The sequence below is a fragment of the Ovis canadensis genome, chromosome 1, assembly GCF_042477335.2.
Source record: "Ovis canadensis isolate MfBH-ARS-UI-01 breed Bighorn chromosome 1, ARS-UI_OviCan_v2, whole genome shotgun sequence".
NCBI lineage: Eukaryota > Metazoa > Chordata > Mammalia > Artiodactyla > Bovidae > Ovis > Ovis canadensis.
The window spans coordinates 143,179,563-143,201,634 of NC_091245.1; the positions used below are offsets into that span (position 1 = coordinate 143,179,563).

Here is a 22,072-nt window from a genome sequence, read left to right on the forward strand (position 1 = left end):
TGCGACCTTTAGGTTGGGAAGATCCCCCAGAGGAGGAAATCGCAACCCACTCCAGTGTTCTTGCCTGGAAATCCATGGGCTAGGGCTCACAAAAGAGTTGGACATGGCTTAGCAACTAAACAACAGCAAATAGACAAATACTGCAGTTACCAATAACCTAACCTCCCTAAACTAAGTGTTCTGACACAGGGTTACTAAGATTACTTTACAGAGGCTATAGACAAGAGTTTCTTCATAAAAGTAAGACTGAATAGACCATTTATTCTAAACATTCATAATTTTAATATACATTTTCTAATATAAATTTGGAAGTTAATAAAATGGAAAAATAAAAGTCTGTTTTTTAACACATGAATTTATGAGTTATTACAGAAAAAATTTTTTTCATTTGATGAGTAGTTGGTTTCAGAATTGTATCAAAGAAATAGTTTACCTTCAGCTCTTTCTTGAGCTCCAAATTTGTACATACACCTACCTACTCAACACATCTACCTGAATACTCTAAAGCAGTCACAAATTGAACATGCTTGTAACTAGTATGATTATAACATGATCTTTTCTTTTTCCAAACCTTCTCCTCTCTGTGTTTCCCCTCTTAGTATATAGCCTCATCATGCCTCCATTTCTGCACTTCAGAAAGTGAGGAGTTATCTATAGATGATAGCCTTTATAGTAAGTAGGAAACAGGTTAGTTTGCTCCAACAAAGTGTATGTAATTTGTGTGTGCTTAGTCGCTCAGTCATGTACGACTCTTTGCGACTCCATGGACTGCAGCTCACCAGACGCCTCTGTCCATGGAATTTTTCAGGCAAGAATACTGGAATGGGTTGCCAGTGGGTTCCTCCTCCAGGGAATCTTCCTGACTCAGGGATTGAACCGTGTTTCTTGCATCTCTTGCACTGGCAGGAGAATTCTTTATCTCTGTGCCACCTGGGGAGCTGTGTGTAATTTAACACAGGTTAAATAACATAGAAGCCCTTTTCTCTTTCATGTGGTTTCCAAATAAGCGGTCTGAAGAGATAAGTTGTTGAGGTAGCCTTGCTATCATCAGTACATGGCTTCCATTTTGGAGTTCAAAGCAGTTTTTCAAATGCTGACCATCTCTCTGTGGGAAAAGAGGAAAGTTATGAAATAAAACCCATGATCAAATAGTACCATGTATCATTTTTACTCACATGCCACTGGCCACAGCTTAGTCACAAGGACACATCAAACTGCAAAAGGAACTGTAGTCTGGAAATGATTGCCCTTGAGCCCAGGTAAAATCCCAGTGGGCCAGCATGGTTTGAGATGATTAGGGACTCTTAGGGAAAACAGTCTGGCTTCAAATTCCTCCTCTACCACTGGCCAAGCTGTGTACTCTTGGGTAAGATAATTTGCTTCTTTCTGCATCAGATTCCTCATATGGAAAATGTGCATAATTTCACTACTTCACAGAAAACTACTTATAAAGTATTTAGAACTGTGCCTGGTACAATTAAGTCTTTTACAGCTCAAATGAGTGGGAAATAATATATATTGCATCTCTTAATAGCAGGAGATAATAGGTACTCATGGACCGCAAACACCAAAATTTCAATCCCTTTCATTTATTCTCCATATTTAATCTGTCATCAAATTCTGTTAGTTTTTTTTTTTTTAACTGTCCCCAGGTCTGTTGTAACCATTTTGAATCTTCCCTTCCTTCCCTCCACCCTAAAATATGCTCTCCAGACTCTTTCCAAACTGAAAGCATAATCATTTCATTCTCCACCCATCTTTCGCCATGGTTTCTCAAAGCTTCTCAGGGCTTTTAGAAGGAAAGAAACAAGGACGGAAAAAAGGAAGGCACGAAGGAAGGAAGCCTTACAAGGCTGCATACCCCTGGGCTCTGCCTATGCTTCCGGCTCCTCTTTCCCAGTCTCTCAACACTCTAAGTGATATTAATATGCCTTATTTCTGTTGACTTTGTTGCTATACCAGGTTTCCTCTAGACCCAATGTTCTTGTCTGTTTTCTTCCCCCTGCGTGGAATGTACTCACTCCTCTTTCAGTCACCTAATATTCTTTTTTTGTTTGAAATTTAAATTAATTATCACTTCCTTTGTCAAGTCTTGGTAATCGCCTAAATAAGGCCACTTCCTGGTTTATAGATGGCCATCGTCTCACTGTGTCCTCATCTGGCAGAAGGAGAGAAGGAGCACTCTGCGGCCTCTTTTCTAAGAGCACAAATTCCATTTATGAGGGATCCATCCTCATAACAAAATCACTTCCCAAATGCTTCACTTCCAAAGACCATTTTGCTGGGGTTAGGATTTCAATCTGTGAATTTTGAGGGGGACATAAAAATCAATCTGTAGCACCATACATGTGTATGAAGCTGCCTTGTACCCTGCAGGCAAGCCCATTTGCTGTATGAATGGCAGTGGGTGAGTGTCATCACTGCCATATGCATCAGAAGAGTCAATCATCTGAGCTCTGACCAAATCCTTGACTCACAAATTATGATGTTCTATAAACAATTGTTGTTTTAAGCTTTAGAGTTTCTGGGTTATTTGTTAAGTAACAATAGTGAACAGTAGCCTAACAGGAAATATGCATTTCTCAGAATTATCCTGAAACTTCTAATCCTTGTATCATAAGAGTAGGCCATAATTCACCTAAAACTTACTAAACATGTTTAGTAGAACCCACTAGTATAATTCAAGCACATAATAATTTAGCTCTGCCATTGTTTCCCCCTCTAAAAGAAAAAAAAAAAGAAAAACTCTCCTAAACTTTTATTCTAGAGTGTATTGATAGCTAGTTTAGTTACCTATATTTTTGCCAATAATACTACATTTTTTTCTCTTTGTTTACAAATTCAGTACAGCTGTATAGGCTTACACTTGAACAATGTGGGGGTTAGGGTAATTGACCCTATCTGAAGTCCAAAATTCATGTATAAATTTACAGTCTGCCTTCCTATGCATGGTTCCATATCCACAGAACTATATGAGGACATCATATAGTATAGTAGTTTGCATCTTTTGGAAAAATCGCCATATAAATGAACCCACGTAGTTTAAACTTGTGTTGTTCAAGGATCAATCATATTTTAAATACACATCTGAGTGAACAACTAGTAAAAATGTTCATCCAGGCGAGAATCAGAGAAAAATGAAGGAAAAGACCTAAAACCTAGAGAGACAGTAAATGTCTAGCAGTTAACTTCGAGACTGCTTTAAAAGTGAAGTGAAAGTGTTAGTTGCTCAGTCGTGTCTGACTCTTTGTAACCCCATGGACTGTAGCCCACCAGGCTCCTCTGTCCATGGGACTCCCCAGGCAAGAATACTGGAGTAGGTTGCCATTTCCTTCTGTTTGCTCCAACTTCCAAAGTTTAACTAATTTCATTATACAAGCATGATTTTTTTTTCTTTTAGTTTGTGAGGAATTTATTTTAAAATAATTATTTTATGTATTGTGAATTATTTTAAAATTTGAATTTTTAAAACATTTTTTCCCATGAAGAGCTCAGTTCTACTTGGATAATACTAAAGGATTAAAGGTTGAAAATCTAGTTAGGTCAAACATCTTTCATGGAGTTTTATCCAGGAAGTGAGATTTCGAATCAAAGGGATTCTTCTCAATATCTGAGTTTATGTATCTCACATTGCTGATGAGATGTTCTGATGCCCTTGAAAATTCTCTGATGCTCATCCAAACAGATTGCTCATGTCAGTATCTCTGAAAACATAAGCATATATAGAACTTTCCTTCTTGATTATTCCTTATAAATTTATTTACTTTTTTTTTATCATAATCACCAAAATCATCCCATGAATAGCTGTGGTCAATTTCTTCCTCAGTGGCATTAAAGAATCTAACATTTAATATTTATACAAGAAAACTAATTTCTATGAGTCACAGTATATTGTGAATCCTTGTCTTACAGTATAGTACCCATAAAAATGTGTTAGATAAAAGTATTCTTTCTTTTATCTCTACTTCAGGTACTGTTTCCTGAATTTCTAACAGCTTTTCTTTCTTTCTTTTATTTTTTTCATTATTTTTTTGCATTTAAAACAAATTCACTTATGAATCTGGCAAACAAACAGCATCTTTAACCAAAGAACAGGGTATCTGGTTCTCCTTCAAACAGACAAGAACATATTTTCTTTGGAGTGATCAAAGGGACAGGGCAGTTGGCAAATTTCAAAGCACGATTATGTGTTCTCTCTAAAGCCAACTGCTGAAAGAACTCATTGGCTAAAAGAGAGCTTCACTTTTTTTTTTTTTTTGGATGAAGTTTTAAATTTTATTTATCTGGACAGTTATAAAATGGAATTCTTTCTTGTGGTTCCCAAATAATAAATTTCATAGATGTATATGGCAGAATGACAACATTAAACTTATAGTACATTCTCCAGGAACCAAAAGCTGGCATCTTATTGAGATGTCCACAGTTGGAAACCACAGCTGAAATGTCTGTGGTGATTCCTATCCAACAGCAAGTGCTAGAAGGTTTTCTGTGCAAATACCCCTCATAAAAGACAGATACGTGTGCACTGTGTATGTATGCTCAGTTCCACAGTCATGTCCAGCTCTTTGTGACCCCATGGACCATAGCCCACCAGTGTCAGCTATCTATGGAATTTTTCTAAGCCAGAACACTGGAGTGAGTTGCCATTTCCTACTCCAGTGTAGCTTCTCAACCCAGGGACCGAACGCACTTCTCTTGCAACTCCTGTATTGGCATGCAGATTTTTTTTTAACCAATGCACCACCTGGGAAGCCCAAAAAGACAGATCTAAAAGCATCTCATATTTGAAGATCCCTGCTTCATGCATTGGAGAAGGAAATGGCAACCCACTCCAGTGTTCTTGCCTGGAGAATCCCAGGGATGGGGGATCCTGGTGGGCTGCTGTCTATGGGGTTGCACAGAGTCGGACACGACTGAAGCAACTTAGCAGCAGCTTGCCTGCTAGTAAAAGTATCTGGAAAGCACCAGGATAGCACCTATAGCAAAAATAATCCCCAATCTAATTCATATGATTTTAAAAACAAACAAACAAACAAAACCCCAAAACCTCCTAATGAACTTCCAAATGATCCAGCTTCATCCCATCTTCAGTAGGCCAGCAATTGACTTCTTTCTTCTTTATAGATTTCTGGTAATATTTTGCTTTCTTTCACAAGTCAGAGGTACATTCATGAACTAGGAAAAAGAAAAACAGCATACCTGGCTTAATTCTAATTTAGCGAGTTTTGCTACAAACAAACAAAAACAGCTGAGAGTAAATGTAGGTAGGCCTGGGATTGTTGTTCTATTGAAATTCACTTACAGTGCCTAGACAGCATTAACTCTGTGTCACCTGAGAGATATTAGTCTAAGTTGCTTAAGGCATTTTGTTCAAGTAGCAAAACAAACCTCCTTTTCACTGTGCAAAGTCTATGCTTTGAAGCTATGGGAGCAAGAAAAAAGAAAACCTAAAATAGTCTCTGCCCTTGATATATTTTAGAAGAGAGAAATTTCTGTAGATGATGGTACATAGCAGAGGTTTTGCGTGATTGACCAGTTCTCTCAGAAACAGAAATGAGTAGAAGGCAGAAACATCAATTGCATTTCTACTGGACTAATGTCTTTGGACGCAGAATAGCCTGAAATCAAATCCTGGGTAAACCCCCTAGCAGCTGGTGTTGCCTTGGGGCCTGTTACTTAACTTCTCTAAGCCTCACTTTCTTTACCTCTTTAGTGGGCATCAAAGAACACATCTCTCAGGGCGACTGCGAATATTACATTACAGCGGTAAAATAAATTCTGAGCAACATGTCTTACATTACTAACTTTGAGTTTAAGTTATATAAACTTTTATTTAAAATGAAGGTATTTTACTGCACTGGAGCTGACAACACCTTAGTAAAAATTTAATAGCTAACATCAGGAGTTTCCTTAAATGGTAACATTCCCCCAACTAGAACTTTTGCTGAGGTTAAATTGTCACATTATTTTTAAAAGATATTGTTGGTTGATGTTCGGTAAAATTTAAAATCAAAACTTGAAAAATATATCAAGATGATATAATTTTATCTGATTGTTTAGTAGGGCCATGTACAGCCCCCACAGATGCTAAATTGGAGACATAGGTAAGCAGTACCCTACTGCATGCCAAGGACAGATGTTTGTAATCAAACTAAGCTAACTGCAACTTTCTGAATTTCCTGGATTTATCTGAAAAAAAAATCTGAGACCTTGTTAAATGTGTGAGGATTATTTGGAGTGATATGAAAGTACAACAAAATGTAATGGAACTATGACACTGAAATTTGAGTAAGGTACAGCTCAATTGTGCCTAGATATTTTCTCTATTGGTACTTAAAATTGCAAGCAATATTGTAAACTTTTTATAGGATGTATAAAACATTGCTGTATGTGATCTTCAGGGTTTCTGTTTCCAGTTGTCTGTTATGTTTCTTCCTGATTATTCTTCTTACTAAACTTTTGCACGTCAGCTCTAGTTATAAGATTATTCAAAACAGAGATTTTAAATATCTGCGTGCATGTATTTAAGTTCTTCTAAAGAATTAGAATTTGGTGCTGAAACTTGCTGTGATAAAACAGTAGTAACAAGAGCAGCAATGGGAAAAGCAAAATGTAAAAGAAATTCGGGACTTGATTTGTAGGAGTGAGTTTCTTTACATTCATTGTGCTATTTTGTGGTGGAAAGTCTCTGAAAAGTGTTTTTTCAGGAAGCTTGTTTCTGCTAAAATAAACAGAGCTGGCATTCACCTGGTCTTTTACCTAGGAATCACTCTATGCTGCTTTAGCCACCAGTAATATGTAAGCATCATTCAGTAATAGCATAATTTACCATGTATACTTGTCTAATTATAATCTTATTAGCATACCACTTTCCCCCAAAGCTATAATGGGATAAGAAACAGAGAAAGGTGAAGAGAATGACTAATGAACCATAAAAGTTACTTTATGGCTTATTTAAATAAAATCTAATCTTAAAACAAAAAATTAGAGTTTCTGCATCTTTAGGGAACAGTGTCATTTAAGCAAATGTCTTAGAGTGACAATATGTAGCATAGGAGATACAGAGAGAAAATCACTGAGATAAAAAAGATGAGAATGAATTTTTAAATCTCATTAGGAAAAAGAAAGCAAATGACATAGAGAAACAGCAGTCTATGACTTTAAAAGCTGTCATCAAATAAAGGACACTGCTTTTAGAATTACTCATGCACCAATTTAGCACTAGGATGGTGATATCTTGCACACTACTCCCTGGAAAGGGACAGTTTTTCTTTAAACAATTATCTGCTAAAAACAAGAAAAGAGGTCAATCTAAACTATATTTCTGAACATAGTAGAGAGCTAATGGTGGCAAGTTAAGTGTCAAAAGTTTGATTTTGATCAAAAGGAAATAAATGTTTAAAAGCTTTGATTTGATAGTTAAATTCAAATAGTCCTCCAGTTAACAATTAAACATATAAAATGTTGTAATAAAAGGAAAGATGATGATAGTGAGATGTGTATATATTTTGTTAATTTCAACATAATTGGGAATGTTGAACTGTAAAGAATGAAAGAAGCTCAGTCATGTCTGACTCTTTGTGACCCCATGAACTGTAGCCTGCCAGGCTCCTCTGTCCATGGAATTCTCCAGGCAAGAATGGTGAAGTGGGTTGCCATTCCCTTCTCCAAACTATAAAGGTGTTCTCATAAAATGGCATTCATATCTGTCTCTGAAATACAGATATAATTTTATTTGCTTCTGTGTAAGTAAGGATGGATATTGGGAAAAGTAAGCAGGCAAACTGGGCTTCCCTGGTGGCTCAGTGGTAAAGAACCCACTTGTCAATGTAGGCAACACAGGTTTGATCCCTGAGTTGGGAAGTCCTCTGGAGGGACAAATGGCAACCCACTCCAATATTCTTTCCTGGGAAATTCCATGGGCAGAGGAGCCTGGTGGGCCACAGTCCATGGGAGCGCAAAAGTATTGGACACGACTTAGTGACTAAAATAACAAAAACAAGCAGACTATTTCCAGCAAACATAGAAATCAAGTCAGGAAAGAATGATAACGTCGGCACCTACATGTAATCAGAGGGAGAAGGGTTCATCCATGTATAGCAAGGTTATGAATTAACTGTTGTAGGAAGAAGGTGACTGTGTAGAATCTGACTAATCCACTGTTCTCAAAGATGAAACTTCTAAATTAGCATGGTTGTTACAAGAAAATCAAATAAATAATAAACTGAAATGAGTCTTATCTAAGCAGCTGTTAATAGATGTGGCAGTGGCAAAAGGAAACATGGGAAAAGACCTGGGGACAGAGACAGGGACAAAAGAGTCTATGTAAGTGGAAATCTTACTAGCTCAGGGGCCTCGAAAACATTTTAGGCTCCCAAGTGATTCATGGGGAAAACTAAAAGTGACTGCAGCTTCCATATCTTTTCTGGTTAGTAGTGAAGATGGCTGACCGTGAGGTATGGATAGGAAGCAGTCTTTGTGGTAACTGATTTGGTTAAAGTGACTTGAAATTTTTTATTGGTTTACTGCTCAGAAAAAGATATTAATGGGGGGAGGGTCAATGATGTATCATTTATGAAACATTTGCTTACTTAACTGCTAGAACCAGGGAAGCCCAACTCCTAAAACAAAATAGATAATTGCTATTTAGTTCTCTTTCTTTTATATGTATATTATGTATATATATATATACACATATATATATATATATAAAATTATCTGTAGTATTTAGTTGTAGTATATGTGTACAAGAGTGCAGGCTTAGTTATATTTGATTCTTTGGGACCTCATGGACTATAGCCCACCATGCTCCTTTTCTAGGCAAAGAAAACTGGAGGGGGTTGCCACTTTTTCCTTCAGGGGATCTTCCTGATGCAGGGATGAAACCAGCATCTCTTATGTCTCTTGCATTGAGTAGACAGATTCTTTACCAACTGAGCCACCTGAGAAACCCCTATATATATTTAGTTTATGTATATATATTTAGTTGTAGTATATAGTTAGTTTTATATATGTATATTTAGTTCTATATAGTCAAGGCTATCGGAGAAGGCAATGGCACCCCACTCCAGTACTCTTGCCTGGAGAATCCCAGGGATGGGGGATCCTGGTGGGCTGCCATCTATGGGGTCGCACAGAGTCAGACACAACTGAAGCGACTTAGCAGCAGCAGCAGCAGCAACAGCATCAGTCAAGGGTATGGTTTTTCCTGTGGTCATGTATGGATGTGAGAGTTGGACTGTGAAGAAAGCTTGAGTGCTGAAGAACTGATGCTTTTGAACTGTGGTGTTGGAGAAGACTCTTGAGAGTCCCTTGGACTGAAAGGAGATCCAACCAGTCCATTCTGAAGGAGATCAGCCCTGGGTGTTCTTTGGAAGGAATGATGCTAAAGCTGAAACTCCAGTACTTTGGGCACCTCATGCGAAGAGTTGACTCATTGGAAAAGACTCTGATGCTGGGAGGGATTGAGGGCAGGAGGAAAAGGGGACGACAGAGGATGAGATGGTTGGATGGCATCACTGACTCGATGGACATGAGTCTGAGTGAACTCCAGGAGATGGTGATGGACAGGGAGGCCTGGCGTGCTATGATTCATGGGGTCGCAAAGAGTCGGACACAACTGAGCAACTGAACTGAACTGAACTGATACATGTGTATATATATATATATATATATGTGTGTGTGTGTGTGTGTGTGTTTTGTTATATATGTATATATTTAGTTCTAGGCAAGTCATCTAATCTTATGGTTCCTAAATTTCTTCATCTATAAAATGATGCTTATTTATGGTACCTTTTTGAGGAATCAAGTATTTGGCAATATTTGAGTCACCTACACTGTAATTAGAAATCATGACTGAAAATACTTTGTGTTCCTCCCAGAGAAGATTCACTTTAAAGGTAGTATTGCTTCTCTTGTATCTTTAAAGAGCCTCTTCAGACTTTTATATAATCCAACATGCTGGCAAAAAAAAAATAAATAAATAAAAATAAATAAATAATGACCTAAACAGCATAATAGCATTTAAGCTTAACTCTACTGCATTACTTAAGGATTCTCTAAGAATAATAGACACCAAAATAGTACAAAACTACCTCGACATTAAGGGATCATACAATATTCATTACCCCAACTAAAATAATGCATAATAGAATCATCCAGCACTTTCTAAACTAGTTCAATTTCAGTTTGACTGATGACTTTGGAGCCTTTGTTCATCTAAGTGTACCAATGTCAAGGGAGTAAATACATATATCATTAAACCATTAACTGTGTATCTGCTTAAGCCATCTACTTTGGAAAGATCTAGTACTGTTAGGCTTAGACATTTCAATTGAATTAACCGTTTTGAGTCATATTTTACACAGTAATTATTTGAAATATCAAAATTTGAAAGCAACTTTTATTCTATCACCATTTTACTTTAAAAGCAGCAACAACAAAAGAAAGCTTTTGCAAAACACTTCAGAAAACAAACAAACAAACAAAAGCCAAAAAAAACTAGGAGTGGGATGTAAAGCAGTTGGGATCAGATATTTTAGGCTCCAAGTTTATGACATTGGGCCTTCTCCCTATTCTTGGTACTAGGTGTCTAGCCAGAGTTAAGGTTGCTCCTCATTTAAGTATAATTAAATCTGACCTGAGCTAGGAAAATCTAGATTGCTAAAAAATATAGAATATAAAGTTTGTGCTCAGTTTACGGAAAAATAAAGTAGGTAAAATCTAGAAGACAGAGCATAGTGAGAAAAAAGAAATTTAAGATTGGCAGTACTCACAGCAGGTTTAGTCAGCACCCTAGTGTAGGGATGTTTGATGCTGGTAAACATTAGAAACACTGGCAAGATTTTGTCATCCATTCAAATTTATGCACAAGTAGGCAGAATCATATGAATAAATTTCAAAGGAAAGGAGAATGAAAACTGTGGTATGTATGTTTATAAAAGTAGAAGTGAAAGTGTTAGTTGCTCAGCTGTGTCTGACCCTTTGTGACCCTATGGACTGTAGCCCACCAGGTTCCTCTGCCCATGGGATTCTTCAGGCAAGAGTACTGGAGCGGGTAGCCATTCCCTTCTCCAGGGGATCTTCCCAACCCAGGGATCGATCTGGGTCTCCAGCACTGCAGGCAGATTCTTTACAGTCTGAGCCACTGGAGAAGCCCATGTATGTTTATATAAAACACCAGAAGTCTGACAAGATTACATTTTTTTGATTCTAAATTATTTCTTTTTTTAGTACAAAATTAATGTCAGGTCCTGGACTTCCACAAGGACTATTTATATTTGTTCAAGAAACCTCAAATTCATGACTGCTCATATGGCATAAAAAATTGTCCACATAAAATGGAATAAAGCATTACAGAAATATTTAAGTGATCCTTCAGACACTTAATGAGAAATACTGCTTAGCTGATAATGTCAGAGAGTAGAAGTGCAAAAATTCTCAGCTGAATTCAGTTGAATCATAGCAAAAGTGTTGGTTGAACAATCTCATTTATCTGCTTTAGGTGATCCTTTTTTGCATACTGACCTTTATTATATGACTTGGCAAAACTGCATATCACAAAATGGCAATAGCCTCTACAGTTTGTTTTGAAGGTTCCAAACCTCAAATATTAAATTGATGAATGCTGTGGTACATTGCAAAGCATTGTATTTCAGACACATTTTATAAATTCCATTTTGTGTTTCACAAATCAGTTTCTAATCAAATTCAACATTCTCTGGAAGATCTTATACTACATAGTAAAAAATATGTGTTAAAAAATTGCTTCCTGAAAGAGAGGTGGGAGAGCACTGTATTAGCACAATGCTTCTTTAGAATATTTAAAGGAATCTTGATCAAGAGGAAGGTGATATATGTATACACATGGTCGATTCATGCTGTTGTACAGCAGAAATTAACATAACATTGTAAAATGATTATATTCCAATAAAAATGATCTAGGTAAAAGTATATAGAGACTATATATATATTTATGCTAAAGTAAACTTCTGTTGACTATATCCTAGTTTATTTTTTGTGTATGTATATGCTTCTGTTTATGTATGCCCTTAGGATGGGGGAGGAATCTTAAGAGGGTTGACCAATACATTGTCACCTGCTAGGGTTATTCAATTTATCTCAAGTACAATAACTACAATATCATAGACTATTAGAATTGGAAATAATCTTTAACTTATTTTTGCCTATCTAAACATTACAGTATCACTGCAAACTTTCACACAAATTTTAATCCAGCCTCTGTTTGAACATATCCAGTTTGTTTTTGAGGAAAATGATCTGTCCTGTGAATCTGAAGTCCTAGAGTCGGAGGTCCATTTGTCAAGCTCCCAGGCTTCTGACCTTTTCTTCCTTTGAATTGTGCTGGAAAGAGAACTGCTAAGATCTCATCTGACTCTTAGATTTTATGATTATCTCAGTCACTGAGAGCCCAGGAATCTAATCAAACCCTGCACTGCTCTTGGGGTTAGAGGATATTCTTTGGATCCAGCTGAAACACCCCTCTGGTCTTTCAGCCTCCATTCTCAGAATCATATCTCTTGGATTTTAGAGTCACAATTAGAATATGAATCCTGACACTGCTCAGGAACAAGTTCTAAATTCTAACACTCTTTAAGAGCCAGGGGCATTCTTATTTTACGTGTAACAATATTCTTTTGATGAAAGTGAAGTCAGTCTTTGGCGCTCTTCTTAAAGAAGCTAAAACAAAAGGGGCCATCAAATACACTCTCTGCTGAATTACACAAACTATTATGTATGATGGAGTGGACCCCCATCAGTAGGCATGGAGATCACCTGGAATGTCCAGATGGTTCCTTAGAATGAGGGTTTTCAAAAGCCCATTGCTAGACATATGTGTCTGCTTAGAATGTTTAACCTTCATGGTCTTTAATCATGTAGCATTATGTGAAATGCCACTGGCTGAATGGCTTGATGGAGTGTTTTGAAGCTGTAGAGTTTCCAATCTCCTGGCCACCACCAGAGGCCCTGCAGACACTGGGAATGTGGGCCCTCGGTTTGAATGCCTCTCTATTGGTCTATGAGAAAAGAGGGCAGATGGGAGTCAGCCTTCACATTGTGTGGGATGGGTCTAAGGAGTGCTGTGAGGAAAAGAGTGAGTGAGAAAGAGGGAGAGAGAGAGACAGATCAACTGCTTGGGAGGGCAAGGAAATACCTGTTCTGATTCTTCCCTAATTGTTGATAATCTCAAAAATATTTTCCCCTCAAAATTAAGTTCCTGTGAAGAAGATCCTTTCGGGGATTTTTAATTCTCTGAGGGTAAAAATATCACCTGGCATGGAAGTTTATTACTCTATATGTCATAAGTAATGAAAAAGCCAGTAAGGATTAAAAGTCCATCCTTGTTCATTTTAAGGGCAGCTGAAGTATATGGGGAATGGCTTCATAGTAGGAGACACTCACTCGCATCAGCCTGTCCTGACACTGAGTGTTGACTCTGCTACTATCCCCAGGTGCAAGGATCTGAACTCCTCTGAACTTCAGTATTCTCATCTGTGAAGCTGGAATAATTTCAGCATTGTGGCAAAAATTAGAAAAAATAAATAAATAAACTATGCAAAAAGCTTGTCATGGTGCCTGAAACTTAGTCAACTCATAAAGCAGAGCTATTATTAACTCTTTATTTGGATTATAATGATGGTAGAGTGCTTGTTAGGAATGTCGACAATCTTTTAGCAGCTGAGCTTGACCCAGGACCCTTCTGTGTGCGTAAGTGCTTTGTCCCGTACTTGGCCATGATTTAGGCCATTTTAGTTTCCATCTATCTGACTCGAAGTTTTTTGCTTGAGCTTTTATTTTTAAAAAATGTTGCCAGATCTTGCTTCTGCTACTTCTGAAGAGCTCTGAGGCTTCATGGCAACATCTCTTACTCGCTTTTCAGAGTCCTAATTCTATCTAAACAGAAGCATCTGAGTTCTTTCTTTCATGTACTCGGGGTGCTGGTGGTTGGGGGGGGGTGGTCCAACATTTTTGTTGTTGTTGCTGAAACTCTGGAAAGAAAGCAGGGCATGGAGCTGTGCTAGCCAATTTGGCAGCGTCCTTTTTTCAGCCCACTTGGCTGTGCACAGTATTCTGTCTGAGTTTGGGAAGATCTGTCTGCTTTTTTCCTTTGAAGAGAGGCAATGAGAAATGAGGCAATGGATTTGTCTTATACAACAGCCTGGAAAAAATAGGCCATGGCCTAACAAATAAGAAGAGTTGCATGGCCTCATTCCAAGAGTTCCTGGCTGGGGACAGGGGGACAGGTTGAGACGCCGTCTGATAAATTTTGGTTTCTAACTGCCCTCTTTCTCGAAACAAGTCTTGCTTAAAACAAAAGGTGGGAGTAGGCAGGAGGAAGTGTGGCTCCTTATATAGAATGATGTTCCTCCATCAAGAATCAATATCATGCAGATTTAGAAGTCACAGGTCACATCATGTTTCCCTAAGCACAGCAGTCAACCCTACAATCCCTGCATATGGCAGTGAGATGTGATAAGGGGCAGGCACTACCCAGTCCCAGGTGCTCCTCTTCTGAGACTGGTTTAAACCATTTCCTTGTCAAACAAGTTCAAATGACCATACACTGTCCCTCTTTGCTATGCTTGTCTCGGCAAAGCACTTTGTCCTTGTGGGGTCTGCCTTTTCCAAGATGACTTGTTCTATTTCTCTCCTTGTTGTTTTCTTTTCCAATCAGTGAGGGAGCCCCAGACATGAACTGTAACAGGGGTTTCTCACTCTCTACTCCTCCCCTCTCTATAGACACACACACACACACACACACACACACACAACCTTTTTTTTTTAATTTTCCTTTTCTTTTCTTTTTCTTTTTTTCACACACAACCATTTTAATTGCCATTTCCACTGATGACTGAGTGATGTCTTTCCTATCGGACACTCTTTGTTATTTTGGTTTGAAATTCAAGGAATAGGGGAGGCTGGGATATCATCAATCTCAGAGGTGGCTGGTCTGACTCAGCGTCTGCATCAAAAATAGTGCTCTAAAAAAAGGCAGTCTCCTCCTCGCTGTGAACACCTAGATTTCTACCTTCCCAGGGCATCGTTCACTTAACTCCTTGACTGCCTGCCTGGGTTATGATGGCCACAGACTGAATCTGTATTTCTTCATCTCGGAATAATGCTCCTCAGAGCTGCTTTATGGAGCTATTCACAGATGAGAGCGGGAATGAGCCTAACAGCCCAGCTCCCTTTTCTGTATTCTGTAACATTCTCATCTCAGCCACTGTGTCTGGCAGCCACACAATGAGTCCCTCCCTGCGTGTGTCAGGGAGATGGATGGTATCTGCAGTGTCTGCATCTCGGTGCTGACTCTATGAGCTCCTGCTGAACCTCACCTCGCAATGCTCGACTCTGTGCCATTGGATCAGATAGGCAAACCGCCCCCTTCCAAGAAATGTCTTATTTTCTCCCAACACAAAATGCTTTAATGGAAATAATGACACGCATTAGGCACGTTGATGGATAGCACGTTATACTTTCATCCTCCATATTCCTGATTATAGGACTCTTTGTTTTTGTCTCATTGCTCCATTATTTTTTTTTCAAAGCTGAAACAAAGAGACTACAAGTCTAGGTAGTGGTTCTTTACAGGCATCTCCTACATCTCTGCTTTCTTATACTGTATGGAATCAGAAAACAAATAACAAAGGATATTAATGAGCCCCCGTCTCCTTATCAGGGAAGTACCAGTTCATTTTGGCTACTTTTGCTTCTGATCTAAACTGGCTGGGTTTTGTTTCAGCATGAAATCAGTTCTGAACCGTGTACAAATGTGCCACCATGGGGTCTTTGGTAATGGATTATCAGTAAGATCTCAGTTACGCTAAGACCATGTGGGCATATCTGAGCAAAGTGGAATCATGTGGGATTGCAACCAAAGGAAGAAAAACAAGGACTATTTTTACTATCTGCTTTCTAGAGCTGACTTCACGGGCATGTATCTTACGTTGTCACACAGGGCGGCACACGTGGATGGGCAGTTTAACGCTCTACTAAGGTCTTCTTGAAATTTTCAATGATTTGTGAGCAAGAGGACCTGAAGATTCATTTTGCAGTAAATTCTGCAGCCACTCCGGGTGCCAGGCACTGCTCCATGTTTTGTTGCTAGTAACAGGATTCCTCCTTGGTTTTTCCCTTTCTGCTCAGTTTTGACTGAGGTAAAGCAGGACAGACAGCAGCATAGGTATTAGGACACTGAAGTGAGCGTGAGGCAGCCTGCCACCTCATACAAAAGGTTATGTAGGAAGTGGCCATGAGAACCTGCTCCATATGTCCTGGACCCTTTGATCAGATCAAGGGTCTCAAAAAGGTTTTGAGATGTGTGCAGGCATCTGTTCAGAGAGAGAGCAATTCCCTTGCTGTGAGTCCCCTTCCTTGTGGTTGGGAAGATAAGGACTGGCTTCCCAGGTGGCTCAATGATAGAGAAACCTGCCTGCCAATGCAGGAGATGACAAGCAACCCAGGTTCAATCCCTTGATCGGGAAGATCCCCTAGAGGAGGAAGTGGCTACCCATTCCAGTCTTTTTACCTGGATAATTCCATGGATGGAAGCGCCTAGAGAATTACAGTGCATGAAGTTGCAGAGAACTGGACACTACTGAGCACACGTGCATACATTTTATATTGGGGTATAGCTGATTAACAATGTTGCGATAGTTTCAGGAAGGCAGCAGAGGGACTCAGCCATAATATACATGTATCCATTCTCCTCTAAACTCACCTCCTCCCATCCAGGCTATCACATAACATTGAGCTGAGCCCCATGTGCTATGGGTCCCCAACAGTAAGACTTTGTTGGTTATCCATTTTAAATATAGCAGTATGTACATGTCTATCCCAGACTCGCTAACTATCCCTTCCCTCCATCCTTCCCACTGGAAACTATAAATTCATTCTCTAAGTCTGTGACTCTGTTTCTGTTTTGTAAATAAATTCATTTGTATCATTTGCTTTTAGATCCTGCATATAAAGGAAGCCATATAATATTTCCCTTTCTCTGTGTGACTTACCTCGCTCAGTATGGTAATCTCTAGGTCCATCCAGGCTGCTGCAGTTGACATTAGTTCACTCTTTTTAATGCCTGAAGAAAATAAGAGACTTAAGGGAGACACAAAGTACGGGTATCTTGCTCATGCTTGAGAAAGTTACAATGGACTATGGCTCAGATACAACTCATGCTTGGAAATCTATAAACTAAAGAGAGGCTAAATAGGGGATCAAAGGGAAGTGATCTAATTTGCTGGAACAGGTTATGATGCTGAGCATTGACTGTGGGCCATTTGCAAGAGAGCTTTGATGTAGAATTATCGTAGGTCTCCCAAGGTCTATGTTGGGGCTTCTGGAGGCATGAGGAGCCCCTGAGGGAGGGCTGTTCAGCTGGTGAGTAGTGGTTGATGCAGGAGTAAAGGACCTAGAATAGAAACGCATCTGCTGGGACCAAGAAAGCCATAAGAAAGATTGGCTGAAGAGAACATTCGAAAAGCCCGCTAAAGCAACCATGAGGACAAGGGTTGGCTATAATCATTCTGGTAGCCTCCCTCTAAGAACTGTCAGCTTCAACTACCTGACAACCAGAAAGCACAAAGCCACCCAGGTATTACTTTTCCTTCTCTTCATCACTGATCCCTAAATGAAGCTAAGACTGGGAGAGATGATGAGCTGGAAGGGACAAGCCCCAGAACCCTTGTGCCACTGTAAGTCCCAGCCTATAACAGGTGCCAGCTGGTTAAGGGGTTAAGTTGCATGTTAAATCAGGTTTGGAATTTTCACTACTTTATCAGACTAAACATTCCAGTGACTGAATTGAGCCTGTGCTCCAATTGAAAGTAATGGTTGGATCTCCTTTTACCTAATAACAGAGGAAAGTCAGAGAAAGCTGTCTGGGTGTTCCCTCTAGGGACACGAGGAGGTTATATTTTCTCCCACTTTATCATTAAACCTTGTTCACTGATCACAGTGACCATGCATCATGCCTGCTGACTTATTGGCCACATCCTTATTACCCATCCAGTCACCCAGGTGTTTTGCAGAAAGTACTATCCAAATGTCGGAAAGGAGAAAAATAGGAAACTCAGAGGTTAAAAGACCTTAGCAAATTAATAAATGATGGAGCTAGAATTTAAAACCTGGTTTGTCTTTTTTGAAGCTTGTTCTTTTAATCATTAGACTCTCTTTCCTAAGTTAGAAAAAACAAAAACCAAAACCACCATCTATTAAGTACCCACTATATGTCAGGATAGTGCTAATGGCCTCACATATATGATTATATTATTTACTCTTTACATAAGGCATAAGTTAGACGTGCACCTACAGAGAAAGCTGAGATGCACAGGGTTTTAATAACTAGTCAGTAACTAGTCTGAAACTGCATGGGTAGCTATTATCTGCCTGACCATAAACTCATGCAGTTCATTAAGAGAAAGAAATAGAGATTGAGACAGAGAGATTAATTTCTCCCTCTTTTTATTCTCAAATAAGTCATATCTTTGCTAAAACAGAATAAGATGGAAGCCTTCCTAATTATATAGCCAGTCAAGCATGGATGCTAAGTTGCTTCAGTCATGTCCGATTCTTTGCAACCCAATGGACTGTAGCCTGCCAGGCTCCCTCTGTTCATGGGATTCTCCAGGCAAGAATACTGGATTGAGTTGCCATGCCCTCCTCCAAGGGATCTTGCCAACCCAGGGATCAAATCCATGTCTCTTAAGTCTCCTAAACTGGCTGGTGGGTTCTTTACCAAAGCCCCACGTGGGAAACCCTTATAGAGCCAGTAGTAGTCACCAAAGAAAATCCAAAAGAATTATTAGCTACTCATAGTCCCATGAAGATGTACCATAAGTAAAGAAAAAGAAAACTAACAGTCATGACAACCTTATCCCATAATGAAGTGACCAGCTCTGCATGACTCACTGTCAGTGAAGCTGTAACATTAGAGAGAGGACAGTACTGTCTTGTCTCCAGGATTATCCAGGGACGTCTACATGGAAAAGGTGAGCCATTAATAATAGTTTTATATAAATAATTTGAGAACAACAACAGGAAACATCCAGGTTGGGGAAGTGACCACAATAGCAAAATCACAGAACTGGGGATAATACAACTAACAAAAGGAGAAAGCAGGAAAAGCTGGTTTTTTTTTTTTCCTTGAAAGACTGCTATTTTTTTCTAGAAGAGTGGGCCATATGTTGAAGCTCCATTATTTATGCAGAGAGCTGCGGTCAGGACAATAGATATGAACATGATGTGATGGGAAATGATAGGCCAGGGATTAAGTTATGTTTTTGAAATGTCTGTCTGAGAGTGGTATGCTGGAACTTCCCCAGTGGTCCAGTGGTTAAGACTCTACACTTCCAATGTGGGCTGCAGGTTCGATCACTGGTCTGGGAACTAAGATGCCACATTCTGTGCAGTTTGACCAAAGGAAAAAAAAAAAGGAAGGAAGAAAAGAAAAAGAAAATAGAGTGAGGGTGACTAGAATTGGTTAAAATTGTCCCAGTACAATATGGCACCTAATTTTAGCCAGTGCAGAATATACTTTTGGATTCTCTCAGTTTTCTTTCTGGATTGAGAGTAGAAAGAAATGGGGATGGGCGTAGAAATACTTGGAAGATAGATGTATGGATGTGTAGATTCCAGAGAAGTGTATATCTGCAAACTCTAAGGGAAGAGCTGTAGTCCTGAAACAGTGTGGGACTTTTTATCATTTTATGTTAAACAGTGCATTTAAAGCTCAAAGCTGGGTGAACCAATACAACAAAGCACATGGTAAATTTTCAATATCCATAACAGTACAGAGAAAAATCATCATTCTGGTACTGGGAAGCATGACATTGGTATAAATAACAGTGACTTCAGTTGAAATTATGTTTTTTCTTTTGAGGTACAATATTGCTATATGGAGAAAAATTGTATTTCTTTTCCTCTTAGCATTTTTCTTTTTGGCTCTGCTTTGCAGCATGCAGGATCTCAGTTCCCCCACCAGGAATCAGACCCTCATCCCCTGTGTTGGGAGTGCAGAGTCCTAACCACTGAACAGGGAAGTCCCTCTCTTAACATTTTAAAATCAGCATACAATGGTTACCTGTGTCGCCTGTGCACAGTGGAATAGTCAAAGAAAATCCTGGATCTACTAAACACTTAAGAGTGAATAACAGCTATTTTAAACCCCCGTAACATACTTTCTGGAGTTGGAATGCTGCATCGAAACGTATCATCAAAGGCTTTGCTGCAAAGTGCCAGGATGCTATTGAATAAGTTAACAATGAGGCAGGGAGGGGAGTTTTAATTTGCCCCAAACTTCTCTTACAGTGTCTTGGTAACAAGCTCTGATGTATTCTTGCAGGGAAGGGGAAGGGAGGAGTGGTTGGTGACGGGGAGTAAGTCATTGATGTGGTGCATTTTCCAAATCTCTCACTGGCAATATCCATACTGTAGTTTCTATTTGAAGTGTTGACAATGGAGGAAACATTACTGAGAATGGCTGTCATGGATCAGCCAATAAAGCCTGAATCGCCCTTTCCTTTCACATCCACTTGTCCAGTATGTTCTGACACAAAACAGCATCAACTCAGAAGGGGCGAAGTAAGGTTACCTAGGATCCCAGATAAATTTCTTTTAAGTTTGGCTTATTCCTTTGAATGATTTCTTAAAAACTGACCTTTCTGTTGAGGCATTTTCTAGAATAGTAGGATGTCTTATTGAAGCATGCCTGTTGAGAGTCTTTGAACATCCTTTTTCCCTCCACAGCTGAACAAGTCTACTTCGACTTTGGAGCAGAAAAAACAACGTGGTATTGTTTTTCCTTTCCTCTGGAATATTCAGTCTCCATTCTCATGAATAAAGTGAAGCAAAGAAATATCAATGTATTGTTGAAGTTAGATGTTATTTGTGTTCTCACTTTAAAAAACACTTTTTTGTTTGTTCTGTACCAGTTATCAGTCAACGACATCCCTGTAGGTATAATGCACACGTGGCTGATTTCTTCAGGGATTTATACCTGGAATAAATGCATGCTGCCCTCACAGACCTGCTTCTTAATTGACAATAGATACAGTCAATGATTTGCTTAAAATATCGTTAGGAACATACATGGTTGCCAGTTTTACCTAGATTGACATGATGAATCTCTGTGACAACCTAATTAGCTCAGTTGCTTTGCTCAAAATGTAGGGCCTGATAGGTCCTTTTTTTCTCATATATTTTTTTCTTTTTTAAAAAGTAAAAACAAGATTTCAAGTCAAGATTATTGAAATAAATATTATTTGAGAAATCTAACAGTGCAAATAAATGTGTAAGTCACAGAAGGAAAGAGGACAGAGTAGTCGTGAACGAAGTGATGAAAGCATGAAGAGTTATTCTAATGAAAAGCTATGTTAGAAGAACTCTCAGGCCTGACACTCGTTTGATCCTAAACTTTGTTACTGTCACTATCTCAATTCATTCTTGATAACTTAGAATAGTTATATCACTGTCAGTAACCTGGTATGCCACAGAAATGTCTCGTCTTGTTTTCTGAGATTATTCTTGCGCCAAACAGAATTTATTTCAAAAACACAATCAAAGCTAACAGTATTCTATAATATATTTCTCTTCCTATCATTCATTTCCTTAATTTTTTGCATACTACCACTTTTTCTCCTTCCAATATTGTTAGGATACAATGTTTGATTCTAGTAACAGTCATCACAAATGGCTAATTATATAACTACAAAATAGGGAAAAAAATCCTGAGTCACCCAAACTTACAATGGCAGAGATAAAACTTTAGAAGTCATGTTCAGTAAGATGACTCATTCTAATATTATGAAATCCTATTTTATGTTTGACAGGTGCTTGATAATTATCCAGTTATATATGTGTATTATGCATATGAAAAGTAAGTGAAAGTGTTAATCGCTCAGTCATGTCCGACCCTTTGCAACCCCATGCTGCTGTTGCTGTTGCTAAGTTGCTTCAGTCGTGTCCTATTCTGTGCGACCCCATAGACGGCAGCCTACTAGGCTCCTCTGTCCCTGGGATTCTCCAGGCAAAAATACTGGAGTGGGTTGCCATT

At 38.8% G+C, this 22,072-nt stretch overlaps 1 long non-coding RNA gene across 1 annotated transcript; it reads right to left on the bottom strand.

Moving 5' to 3' along the window:
• Window positions 1–241: 241 nt before the first annotated feature.
• LOC138418723 (uncharacterized) lies at window positions 242–18,765 on the bottom strand. Its single transcript, XR_011248700.1, has 3 exons — window positions 17,031–18,765; window positions 5,048–5,175; window positions 242–1,105 (listed from the first exon to the last, which is right to left on the bottom strand). It is a non-coding gene; the product is annotated as an uncharacterized lncRNA (long non-coding RNA).
• Between the last annotated feature and the right edge of the window lie 3,307 nt (window positions 18,766–22,072).